The following is a 13657-nucleotide window of genomic DNA, read 5'->3' as shown; positions in this document are numbered from 1 at the left end:
AAATGATGCATCTGTGTGAAAATCCATAATAAAATTCATTGTTTTTAATCACCTAAAACTTCAAGTTATGTAAAGAGAAGCACGCTTTCACAAAAAAGAAATATTCAGGTAAAAAATCCAGTGGGAGTTTTCTTCCAGGCATTAAAACATACACCAGTCTGTTGTGGAAGACGTAATTTAAAGATATCTCCTATGAACTGTAACCTTCATTGAATGTACATTTAGTTTAGAGAATGCTTTGTCCCAGGTCTTGTATAGGTCAGTTTTAATTTGAGAGTCTATACAACCCAAGCAATAAATGTAAGATTTCAGAGAGAGTGAGCGAGCAAGAGAGCAGGTGAGAGTTATATGTGGGAAGAACAGTACTTTATCAATGAGAACAATGATGCCATTGGTTCAGGGCACTATCCTCTACAGAGCATGGGGCAGCATTTTGGAGAAGGTACTGTTGTCTGGAAAAAGTGGATGGTGGTGGAGCAGATTTGGGAGTAGCTTCTAGAGGGAACAGGATAGGATATGCTTAAAGGAAAAATACCACCTGCTATTATCCAAAATGGTGGGAGAGGTAGGGAGATTGAATCAAATTGTAGACAGGATGTTTGTGGATAGTGTCACGTTTGTGACACAAGGAGAAGAAAAACAAAATTGATTCCAGTATAAAAAAGAAGGGGAAAATGTGTATGTGAGCCAGAGAGACAAAATCCTTTGTTTATTTGTTCATTTATTTATTAAAAATTTTCACCTCCTCCCCACCTCCCATTTCCCTCCCACTCACCCCCTCCTGCCCCCCTCCATCTCCAATGCTAAGAGCAGTCAGGGTTCCATATTCATCTTTTTGGGTCTGGGTTATCTCACTCAGTAAAGCGTTTTCTATTTCAGTCCATTCGCATGCAAAATTCAAGATGTCATTGTTTTTTTACCACTGACTAAGAACTCTAAAGTACATATGTGCCACACCTTCTTTATCCATTCTTCTTTTGAGGGGCACCTAGGTTGTTTCCAGGTTCTGGCTATTACAAATAGTACTGCTATGAACATAGTTGAACAAATGCTTTTGTAGTATGATTGGGCATCTCTTGGGTATATTCCCAAGAGTGATATTGCTGGATCCTGAGGTAGGTTGACTTCCAGTTTCCCGAGAAACCGCCTCACTGATTTCCAAAGTGGTTGTACAATTTTGCGATCCCACCAACAATGGATGAGTGTTCCCCTCACTCCACATCCTCTCCAGCATAGGGTATCATTGGTGTTTTTGATTTTAACTATTCTGACAGGTGTAAGATGATATCTCAAAGTTGTTTTGATTTGCATTTCCCTGATCTCTAAGGAGGTTGAACATGACCTTAATTGTCGTTTGGCCATTTGAATTTCTTCTATTGAGAATTCTCTGTTCAGTTCAGTTCCCTATGTTTTAATTGGGTTAATTAGAGTTTTAATGTCTAGTTTCTTGACTTCTTTGTATATTTTGGAGATCGGACCTTTGTCTGATGTCGGGTGGGTGAAGATCTTCTCCCAATCAGTAGGTTGCCTTTTTGTCTTAATGACAGTGTCCTTTGCTTTACAGAAGCTTCTCAGTTTTAGGAGGTCCCATTTATTTATTGTTTCTCTTATTGTCTGTGCTGCTGGGGTTCTACCTAGGAAGTGGTCTCTTGTGCCCATGTGTTGTAGACTACTTCCCACTTTATCTCCTGTCAGGTTCAGTGTGGTCAGATTAATACTGAGGTCTTTAATCCATTTGGACTTGAGTTTTGTGCATGGTAATAGATATGGATCTATTTTCATTCTTCTACAGGTTAACATCCAGTTATGCCAGCACCATTTGTTAAAGATGCTTTCTTTCTTCCATTGTATAATTTTAGCTCCTTTGTTGAAAATCAGGTGTTCATAGGTTTGTGGATTAATATCTGGGTCTTCAGTTTGATTCGATTGGTCAACGTCTCTATTTTTGTGCCAATACCAAGCAGTTTTCATTACCAAAGCTCTTTAATAAAGCATGAAGTCAGGGATCATAATGCCTCCGGAAATACTTTTTTTGTATAGAATTGTTTTGGCTATCCTGGGGACAAAACTCATTCTTAATGATCTACGAATGTTTTATTTAATGTTACAATCATGATTTCATTTCCTTCCCATCATTAAGCAGGAGCAGAAACCAAAAATAAAATTGATATAGTCAAGCTTTCTCCCTCCCTCCTTCCCTCCCTCCCTCCCTTCCTCCTTCCCTCCCTCGCTCCCTACATTTCTTCCTTCTGAGACTAGTTAGTGCTGTGATTAAGCACAGGGGCATGAGGACATCCCCTGGGCCTAGGTAATTTCCTAAGGCCCATATCCCTAAAGAAAAGTAACTTTTATTTCTACAGAAACCATCAACTGCAAATAGTGCCTCAAATTACTTTTTTGTTAATGTTTGGGGAGGTGGGCATAGTTGTTCCGTGGTTCTTGCATGACATAGAACACATATGTGGAAGTCAGAGAGCGACTTTGTGTACTAAATTGTTCTCTTTTACTTCTATGTGGTTTCTGGACATCAAATTGCTACCAAGAGGTCAACCTCCTGAGTCACTGTGCCAGTCCAGAACACCTTTGAATGAGAAACAATATTTCATTGAAGAAATCATGACAGAAATTCAAAAAGTCCAAGAAACAAATATAGATCAACATAATCTAAGGAGGAAGTTATCGCTATAAGTGCTCACAGTAAAATCTCCACAAGCACTCAAATAAATAATCTAATATACAGCTTAAAGCTCAAGAAAATAAGAAGCCAAACCCAGTACAAAGCAAAAATAATAAATATTAATGTGGATAGTAGTGAAATAGAGAATGAAAGAATATGTAAAATAATCAAAGAATTTACTGAGAAACTAAGCAAAATTGACAAACACCCAGTCAAAGTAATGAAAAAAGAGAGATTATTCAAATTAATAAAATTAGACCTGAGAAGAGGGAAACATAACAAAATGCATTCTCTGCAGCCAGTATCAGCCAAATACCAAAACTGGATAAAAGCAAAACAGCATGAGTATAGGTAAATAAGAACAAATAGGCCTAAATCTACCACAGCACAGCCCACTCTGCTGTATGTTAAAATAAAAATTAGTTTAAACTGAAAGTAACTCTCATCAGAAATGAGCTGTAAGTGTAAGGATAGCTGGGGCAGAATAAACGAGCTGCAGGTATGAAGGAGGCTGAAGTAGGCGAATGAGTTTTTCAGGTCTTACTGTGCTGTACACACAGACTGTCTCCAGCCCCAGTGCATTTGGGAAGGAAAAGGTGGAGTTGAATAGAAGGCTTAGGAAAGAGTAGAGGGAGGAAGAAATTACTCGTTTTAATTAAAATCCACAAATAAATTCTGTTTATTTTGAAAAATAAATGAAAGTATGACTGTCTCATTTGAGGCTGGTCTGAGGGGAGAGATATTGAGTAAAACCTATAAAAATTCAGAAGGACAAAATTTTGCACTTGTACAGGAATGATTAAGGGAATGGAGGTGAAGATGGAGGAAGGAAAGAGTCGTGGCAGGCAAAGGAGTCAAGGTAAAAGGACTAGACGTGAAGCTGAGCCCTACACGCTGGAGGACGAATGTGCTCCTGCTGCTTCGGTCACCTAACTAAACTGAGGACTCGATGCCTGAGAGAAAGATCCCTATCCGCACTATGCACCAGCTGTCACCTTGTCTGCACTTGAGATCGTTTCTCTGATGCAAGTTTGTTCTTTAACTGAAACTAATGATGCTTGAGGAACATAGGTAGGAAGTGTAGCAGGCTTCTACACACGAGATAAGCCAATAGAACAGCGGCCATCATCTAGTTCTAACAGCAATATATCTCCAGATATGTCTGCAGGGCTTGGGGGGATGTGGGGAGTAAATCTCTCCTAGCTGGGATTCTCTGCTCTGCAGGAGGGAAACCTCGACATTAGAGGCCTTGTCTCCCTCTCTTTGAATGACTGAAATAACAACTTCACACCTATGGTCTCCTTATGGCTCACAGAAAAATGTTGTCATTACAATGGAAGAGCAGTCCCAACTAACCTGGATAATATGTCAGGGTAGGCAGCCAAGAAATCAAATAAACTATTACTTTGTGAGGAGATTAAAGGTTTAACCACACACACTTGGCCCAGGAAAGTTGGGTAAAGTTCAGTTTCAGTGGAGGTTCCATGTGTAAGAAATGAGAGGCTGGCACTTGGTCTTGACTGTGCTTCAAAATCAGGCTTCTGACCTTAAATGATTTTTTTTGGATCCAGGTTAGAAAATATCATGTAAATAATATCTCTACTCTGTTGCTGACTGTCAAGTCCTTATCTAACAAAGTAAAGGGTGCTGTGAGTGCCCAGGAAATCATTCAACATGTGGCTTTAGAGTGAGATCTGACATCTTCCTTATCTAAAGTTTAATGTTTTGGTGAAAATCCACTCTCTAAGTGAATATAGTGTTAAACTGAGACTTATGATTAGTGTAAAACAGAGGGGCCATGAGAGGCAGTTGCACTGTTCTTAATAGGCACTCACTGTAATTCTTGTATGAAGAAAACTGAATAGACTGTGCCCTCGAATAACACAAGGAGGGAGGATGGGAATTAAAGCCTTGGGAAATTCAGGATTTGGTGACATTCCCTCATCTCCTAAACCTAGCCTAAAGCACATGCACTCTATGCCCACATCTTACTATAGAGGCTAATACCTGCAGTCCCAGAACATGGTGGGCTGATGAGGAGGATTAAAGGCTGCATGAGTTTGCAACTAGTGTAAACTATATTTAAATTTAGGTTTGGGCTATTCTGCATTAGAAAACAAGACACACTCTAGAAAACAATAAAAGCAAAGGTCTCAGCTGATCTTCTGATTCACAAGGATTTCTTCCCTTTAAAGTTTCCTTCCCTGGTCTACATTCTAGAACAGTTTAGCTATATTTATTACAGTTTGATAGCCCCAGAATTTTATTCTACTGTGTATGTCCCTTGAGCCTTCTCAGAAACATAAAGGGATACAAACCTTTCCCATAGATGAGTCATGTGACTCACTATAGACTCTCCACTGAGGCCATGGCCTCTCTCTTATCCAACCCCATTTCAGACTGTTCCAGATAAAATCTCTCTCAGAGAGATCACAGCTGCCAATTTCACTCTGTTTTCAACCCCTGTGTGCACACATGTCAAGGATCATGTCAGTTACACACAAGACCACTGAGCAGGTACAGATGGGGCAAGGTATGTTGTTTTCTCAAGTCAGTGTTTTGAGAGAGGCATGACTTACCTGGAGGTTCCTCTGATGCTGTCGGGAAGGGCCAGGCTAGGGATGGTGTCTTTGGGAGAGCTGAGGACATTGTTCTTCCTGTGGAAGGGCTATGAGGAAGTTTTGATACTGGGATTGGTACAAGTGATTGAAAAATGAACAACACAGTAGATCAAGAGAAACACTTAGCAAAGGGAAAACACCAGGGACATGAGATACAGACATCTACCAAAGATGTGTCTGTGTGTGGAGGCCTCTTCTTAGAATTACTTTTTTTGAGCCAACTCAATTTCTCTCCATTTCTGAGCTTTTTTGGGGGCTTTTCAGAGAAAGTGGCTCACCTCTGAAGGCATGTATTTGGTTGACCTCCTCTAAGTATTTATTATGTTCATATCCCTAGACTTATTCTACTCCCATTCTTGATTGAAGAAGTTTTTCTTTGCAGTGAATGGTGATGAACGCAATCATTCACAACTGCTCAGGGTGCTGAGCAAAAATGACAGTTGACTGCATATTCAAAACCAAGACATTTATATCACCCCCTTTCTGGAAGGAAACATTGGAAAGAGGGGACTGAAGAATGTGACAGGTGGAAGATGTGGAGAAAGGAGAAATGATATCTTCTAGGCATGACACAGCCATTGCAATCATGATCTCATAATAGTTTTGGTGGCCTGTATAGGACCTGAACAAGATTACCTAACAAGTCAATCATGCATCAATACAGGGCTCTCAAGGCCCTTATAAATGATTAGGTACTGATAGATTCTGGAAGAAGGGCAGTTGTTATGAATCACTCATAACCCACCAAACTCCAGTGGATATCTCCAAACTCAGGGTCACATAGACGATCCTGGTTAAACTTTGTGGATCACAAAACAAAACAAAGAGACAAGAATGTGAGAAATGAATCTGTAGATAACAGGGATTGAGAGTGAGGCGTGAGAGTATAGGAGTGAGCTTAATCAGAATGCATTGCAGAAATAAATGAAATTGTCAAATAACAAATTCAATAAAAGTGGTCAAGGGAAAGGCATGAGACCTCAACCCTGCAAAAAGAACTACAGGTAACCAAAAGGCACTTAAGGTCACGCTCAATCTCCTTAGTGATCAGGGAAATGCAAATCAAAACCACTTTGAGATACCATCTTACACCTGTCAGAATAGCCAAACTCAAAAACACCACTGATAGCCTATGCTGGAGAGGATGTGGAATGAGGGGAACACTCATCCATTGTTGGTGGGAATGCAAACTTGTGCAGCCACTGTGGAAATCAGTGTGGCGGTTTCTTAGGAAACTGGGAGTCAACCTCCCTCAGGACCCAGCAATTCCACTCTTGGGAATATACCCTAGAGATTCCCTAACATACTGCAAAAGCAATTGTTCAACTATGTTCATAGCAGCACTATTTGTTATAGCCAGAACCTGGAAGCAGCCTAGGTGCCCCTCAATAGAAGAATGGTTAAAAAAGGTGTGGAACATATACACATTAGAGTTTTACTCAGCGGTAAAAAAACAATGACATCTTGACTTTTGCATGCAAATGGATGGAAATAGAAAAAGCTTTACTGAGTGAGGTAAGCCAGACCCAAAAAGAGGAACATGGTATGTATTCACTCATAAGTGGATTCTAACCATAATTAAAGGTCTTTGAGCCTGTTATTCATGATCCTAGAGAAGCTAAATAAGAAGATGAACCTGATGAAGATTATTTAGCCATCCGCCAGGAGGTAGGAAATAGACAAGAGTCCCAGGTAACCTCGGATGCATGGGGGGGCGGTGGGAGGGTTGTTGGAAGGGGAGAGGGTTAGAGAGAAGGGAGTAGGGGAGGAATGGGCAAAGCTCGGTGGACCGGGATGTGGGGAAGGGAAGAAGGATGAATATGGGATCAGGGAAGAATATATTTCAACTAAGGGAGTCATTTTTGGGATTACAGGAGACTTGATTATATATGGGATCCCAGGTCCAAGGAGAGATCCCCTTCATCCGACGATGGATGGCGATACAGACAGAAACCTACATGGGAGCACCGGACTGAGCCCCCCATGGTCCAAATGAGGAGCAGAAGGAGGAAAAACATGAAAAAAAAACCTCAGGACCGTGAGGGGTGCGATCACCCACTGATACAAGGGGACTGATCTAATGAGTGTTCACCAAGGCCAGTTGGACTGGGACTGAACGAGCATGTGATTCAACCAGATTCTCTGAATGCGGCCGGATTCTCTGAATGTGGCTGGCCCGGAGCCTTTCTGAAAAGCCATTGACAATGACACTGGACTTGTTTCCTCTGCATATACTGGATTTTGGGGATCCAGTCTGTTTGGATACTCACGTTCCTGGACCTGGAGGGAGGGGGGAGGAACTTGAACTTCCCACAGGGCTGGAAGCCCTGACTCCTCTTAGGGATGGAGAGGGAGGAGAAGGGAGAGGGAGGGAGTGGGAGGGTGTTGGGAGGAGGGGTGGAAATGGAAACTTTCATAATTTAATAAACTTTGAAAAAAAACAAAAAACAAAAAACAGAAAAAAAAGAAATAAATGAAATTGTCAAAGAACAAATTCAATAAAAGTGGTCAAGGGAAAGGCATGAGACCTCAACCCTGCACAAAGAACTACAGGTAATCAAGGAATACTGAGAGCAGAAGAAATTGTCTTCCCCAGGCAAGAGCATACCAATTGGTTATTCAATATCCCTGAAAACTTGTATACAAGTGACACTATACAGACTGAGCAACTTATATTTAAGAATATGTATAACTACAAAATGACGTAATTATAATCTCAACAAAAAGTTTACAAAAAGAAATAAAGTACAGAAGTTTGTTGTATTTTGGGTTCTAAATTTGTAAAAAAAATGATGTGAAATGTGTCTCATGCCTAATTTTAGTTCACAATAGACTAAATTTCAATGAAATAAAAATAGTGATGTGATTGCACATTTAAAAATATCCAATACAATAATTTCAGCAATGAGGTTGATCATTGGGAGAATTTCAGTGGCCCTAGGACAGTTGCTACTCACCAAGGTCAAGTAAGGCAAGGAATGTGAACATATGAGATTAAGAGACTGACAAGACTAAACTTTGTGTCTGAAAACCTAGATCAGTTAAAGACAAGGGGAAAAGTTGAAGGAATAAGGAACAAGAAAAGAATAGTTGGCTGATATACTAAAGAATTAAAACAGCAGAAATAAGCGGGAGTACCAGGAAGGACTGCATGTTCTGATTATCCACGAGTGTGCTTTGCTGTGTGACGACTAACGATGCTGTTTTTTCCATCAGTCAATAGAACATGTTGCCAAGAACAAAGCTGACTTCTCCAGGAAGTACACGTGAACTCTCCTTCATGGGGATTCGCAGCTGGTTGCCCATGGCTGAATCTTCATCCTCCAGTTAAGTAAAGACCTTCAGTAGTAAATGGGACACTGCAGCATTGGCCATGATGTAGAGGAGTTCTACCTGGTGTCCCAGACTTATATCCATATTCTGGCACTTGCTGGGCTGGAGGTCACTTAAATGGCTTCCATTTCCAAAAAAATACCCAATTCTATGCTGGCGGGACTGTGACTTCATTTGTACCTGGATACTAGGTGGAGGTCATTCTTTAGAGAGTGAACAATGGTCACTGGGTGAAGAAAAGCTTCTCTGTGAAGCTGTTTAATAGACAATGAGAGAAGACACAAAGCCCAGGGCGCTTGTGCTTCTGGTCTGAGTTTTTCTCTTTCCAGGAAGTGACTTGTCTCAGGCTTCCAAACAGAGGTCAGAAATGGCAGGTGTCCAGCTTCTTTCACATGTGCGGGGACAGGTTTATGTCTCAGCTGCTCTAAAACCACATTGCAAGGATTATTCGGTCACAGATTCTGCCCAAAGAGAGCCAGAGTCTTTGGAAAGATAGAAGATGTGGAGTAACAGCCATGGCTGTCCTGTGCCCAGACTTTTGGAAAACCTCAGATACTGATACAAGGGTAGAGCTGGCCACATGAAATGTCATACAACTTTTAACAGTAGGAGACATCTCAAGGGAACTCTTTCTCAGTGCTTTGCACACTTTCACGATAAAACTATCCCAAATCTCTCTAGAAGACAGACTGAGGGCTAGAATATTGTTCAGAGATGAAATGCTTCCCCAGCACCAATAAATAAATATGCCTAGCTGATATGGCAGGCAATACTATTGTGTTAATATCTCCAAGACAGCTGGCCCTTACAGTGACTAATAAAATGTATTCATGATAAATAAGTTGAGCTGGTGAGATGACTCGGTGCATAAAGGTATTTCTAGCCAAGTCTGAGCATACGAACTCAGTACCTGAGGCATAGACCTTAGACAGAAAGAACTGACACAGTTGTCATCTGACCTACACTTGTACACTACAGCATATACATATTCATGGATGGAAGGGAGAGGGAGGGAGGAAGAAGTAAGAAGGAAAAAAGAAGGAAGGAAGGGAGAAAGGAAGGAAAGAAGGGAAGAAGGAAGAAAGGGAAGGGGGAAAGAAGGAAGGCAGAAAACATAAAATATTTAAAGTCAAAATATCTGGTTACCACCATGTCCATAGGATCCCACTGAAATCCCTGCTTCTGCTTTATAATTTACAGAAGAAAGAACCAGAGCAGGGCAGTAGTGGTACAAACTCTTAATCCCACAAGTTGGGAGGCAGGGGCAGGTAGCTCTCTGAGGCCATCTTAATCTACAGAGTGCATTCAAGGGCAGCCAGGGATACACACAGCAACCCTGTCTCAAAAAAGACAAACCAAAACAGCAACAAAAGAGACAGAACTTAGCCGTACTTGAAATATACCTGTAATATATCTCTGTACATCTAGAAAATCCAATTAACATGTTAGAAGCTTGAGTATTATAGATGATTCTATATTAACCTATACTTCTTAATAATACATTATATTTGAAATGAACTACACAATCACAATACCTTAATTAAGAGGAAAAATATACATATAAGAAGATAGACCTTATATTTGCATCAATAAAGCAAAATCCATACCAATGCAAATTATTCATATCTATATCATATCCCCCTTTACATGTAACCAAAGAGTTATAGACAATATTTGGGAATATGGGTGTACTTTTCTCCATACTACTTCCTGCTGAGTGTTGGGCATAGTAAATTTTGGGGGTATTCATGGAAACTTTGGGGGGGGTTGCATTTCCCTGATCGCTAAGGAGGTTGAGCATGACCTTAAATGTCTTTTGGCCATTTGAATCTTCTATTGAGAATTCTCTGTTCAGTTCAGGGCCCCATTTTTTAATTGGGTTAATTAGAATTTTAAAGTCTATTTTCTTGAGTTCTTTATATATTTTGGAGATCAGACCTTTGTTGCAGGGTTGGTGAAGATCTTCTCCCAATCAGTAGGTTGCCTTTTTGTCTTAAAGACAGTGTCCTTTGCTTTACAGAAGCTTCTCAGTTTTAGGAGGTCCCATTTATTCAATGTTGCCCCTATTATCTGAGCTACCGGGGTTCTACATAGAAAGAGGTTTCCTGTGCCTATGCGTTGCAGTTTACTTCCCACTTTCTTTTCTATCAGGTTCAGTGTGGTCATATTTATATTGAATTCCTTTATTGTATAGGATTGTTTTGGCTATCCTGGGATTTTTGTTTTTTCAAATAAAGTTGATTATTGTTCTTTCAAGGTTTGTGAAGAATTTTGGTGGGATTTTGATGGGGATTGTGTTGAATTTATAGATTGCCTTTGGTAACATTGCCATTTTTACTATGTTGATTCTCCCAATCCAAGAGCATGGTGAATCATTCCACTTTCTGGTATCCTCTTCAATTTCTTTTTTCAAAGACTTAAAGTTCTTGTCAAATAGATCTTTCACTTCCTTGGTTAGAGTTACCCCAAAATATTTTATGCTATTTGTGGCTATCGTGAAAGGTGATGCTTCTCTGATTTCCCTCTCTGCTTCTTTATCCTTTGTGTATTTTAGAGCAACTGATTTTTTGGAGTTGATCTTGTATCCTATCACATTACTAAATGTTTTTTTCAGGTGTAAGAGTCTTTTGGTAGAGTTTTTCGGGTCGCTTATGCACACTATCATATCATCGGCAAACAACGAAAGTTTAACTTCTTCCTTTCCAATTCGAATCCCCTTGATCTCCTTATGTTGTCTAATTGCTATTGCTAGAACTTCAAGCACTATATTGAAGAGGTATGGAGAGAGTGGACAGCCTTGTCGTGTTCCTGATTTTAGTGGAATGGCTTTGAGTTTCTCTCCATTTAATTTGATGTTAGCTGTCGACTTGCTGTAACTAGCTTTTATTATATTTATGTATGAACCTTGTATCCCTAATCTCTCCAACACATAAAGGTGTGTTGAATTTTGTCAAATGCTTTTTCAGCATCTAATGAAAAGATCATATAGTTTTTTCTTTCAGTTTACTTATATGATGGATTAAATTGATAATTTTGAGTGTGTTGAACCAGCCCTGCATCTCTGGAATGAAGCCTACTTGATCATAATGGATAATTTTTCTAATGTATTCTTGAATTCGGTTTGCCAGTATTTTATTGAGAATTTTGCATCGATGTTCATAAGCGAGATTGGTTTGTAATTCTCTTTCTTGGTTGAGTATTTGTGTAGTTTTGGTATCAGTGTAACTGTAGCTTCATAAAAAGAGTTTGGCAAAGATTTTTTTCTGTTTCTATATAGTGAAATAAATTAAGGAGTATATGTACTAGCTCTTCTTGGAAGTTCTGGTAGAACTCTGCATTGAAACCATATGGTCCTGGGCTTTTTTTGGTATGGAGGTTTTTGATAGCAGCTTCTAATTATCCGTGACTAACAGGTCTATTTAGATTGTTCACCTGTTCTTGGTTCAACTTTGGTATATGGTACTTATCTAAAAAAAGTCCATTTCTTTTACATTTTCCAATTTTGTGGCATATAGGCTTTTGTAGTAAGATCTAATGATTCTCTGAATTTCCTCTGTGTCTGTGGTTATGTCCCCCTTTTATTTCTGATCTTATTAATTTGCGTGTTCTCTCTCTGCCGTTTGATTAGTTTGGCTAGGGGTTTGTCAATCTTGTTGATTTTCTCCAAGAACCAGCCTTTTGCTTCATTGATTCTTTTGATTGTTTTCTGTGTTTCTATTTTGTTGATTTCAGCCCTCAGTTTGATTATTTCCAGTCTTCTACTCCTCCTGTGTGAGTCTGCTTCTTTTTTTTCTAAAGTTTTCTGGTGTGCTGTTAAGTCTCCAATGTGTGCTTTCTCTGTTTTCTTTAATTGGGCACTTAGTGCTATGAACTTCCCTCTTAGCACTGCTTTCATAGTGTCCAATAGGTTTGAGTATGTTGTGTCTTTATTTTCATTAAATTCAAGGAAGACTTTAATTTCTTTCTTTATTCCTTCCTTGACCCAGGGATGATTCAGTAGTTGACTGTTCAGCTTCCATGAGTTTGTAGGCTTTCTGGGGGTAGCATTGTTGTTGAATTCTAACTTTAATCCATGGTGATCTGACAAGACACAGGTGGTTACTAATATTTTTTTTTGTTTCTGTGGAAGTTTGCTTTGTTACCGAGTACGTGGTCAATTTTTGAGAAGGTTTCATGAGCTGCAGAGAAGAAGGTATATTGTTTCCTATTTGGGTGGAATGTTCTCTCGATGTCTGTTAAGTCCATTTGATTCACTCTCCCCATTAATTCTCTCATTTCTCTGTTAGGTTTCTGTCTGATTGACCTGTCCATTGGTGAGAGAGGTGTGTTGAAGTCTCCTACTATTAGTGTGTGTGGTTTGATGACTGTCTTGAGTTCTAGATGTGTTTTTTTTTACATAAGTGGTGCTTTTATATTAGGGCATAGATATTCAGGATTGAGACTTCATCATGATGAATTGTTCCTGTTATGAGTATAAAATGTCCATCTCCATCTCTTCTGATTGATTTTAGTTTGAAGTCAATTTTGTTAGAAATTAGAATGGCCACACCTGCTTGCTTCTTAGGTCTGTTTGCTTTAAAACCTTTTCTTAACCCTTTACTCTAAGTAGATGTCTGTCTTTGTGGTTGAGGTGTGTTTCTTGTAAACAGAAAAATGTTGGATCCTGTTTTCGTATCTAATCTCTAAGTCTGTGCCTTTTTATAGGTGAATTGAATCCATTGATATTAATGACCAGTGGTTGTTGACTCTGGTTATTATTTTTTTGGGTGGGGTTGTAGAGTTTTTGTGTTTCTCTTCTTTGAGTTGTGCTTGTGAAGGATCGCTAGATGTCTGAGTTATTGTAGGCAGTGTTGGCAATGTTGGATTCCTTGGTTGCGATTTTCCTTCTATTACTTTCTGTAAGGCTGGATTTGTAGCTACATATTGTTTAAATTTGTTTTAATCCTGGAATATTTTGTTTTCTCCATTGATAGTGAACGATAACTTGGCTGGGTATACTAGTTTGGGCTTGCATCCATGGTCTCTT

This window comes from Myodes glareolus, chromosome 7 (genome assembly GCF_982192425.1).
Source record: "Myodes glareolus chromosome 7, mMyoGla1.1, whole genome shotgun sequence".
In the NCBI taxonomy this organism is placed as follows: Eukaryota; Metazoa; Chordata; class Mammalia; order Rodentia; family Cricetidae; genus Myodes; species Myodes glareolus.
The sequence above is the reverse complement of the archived record's forward strand: the minus strand, read 5'-3'. Positions refer to the sequence as shown.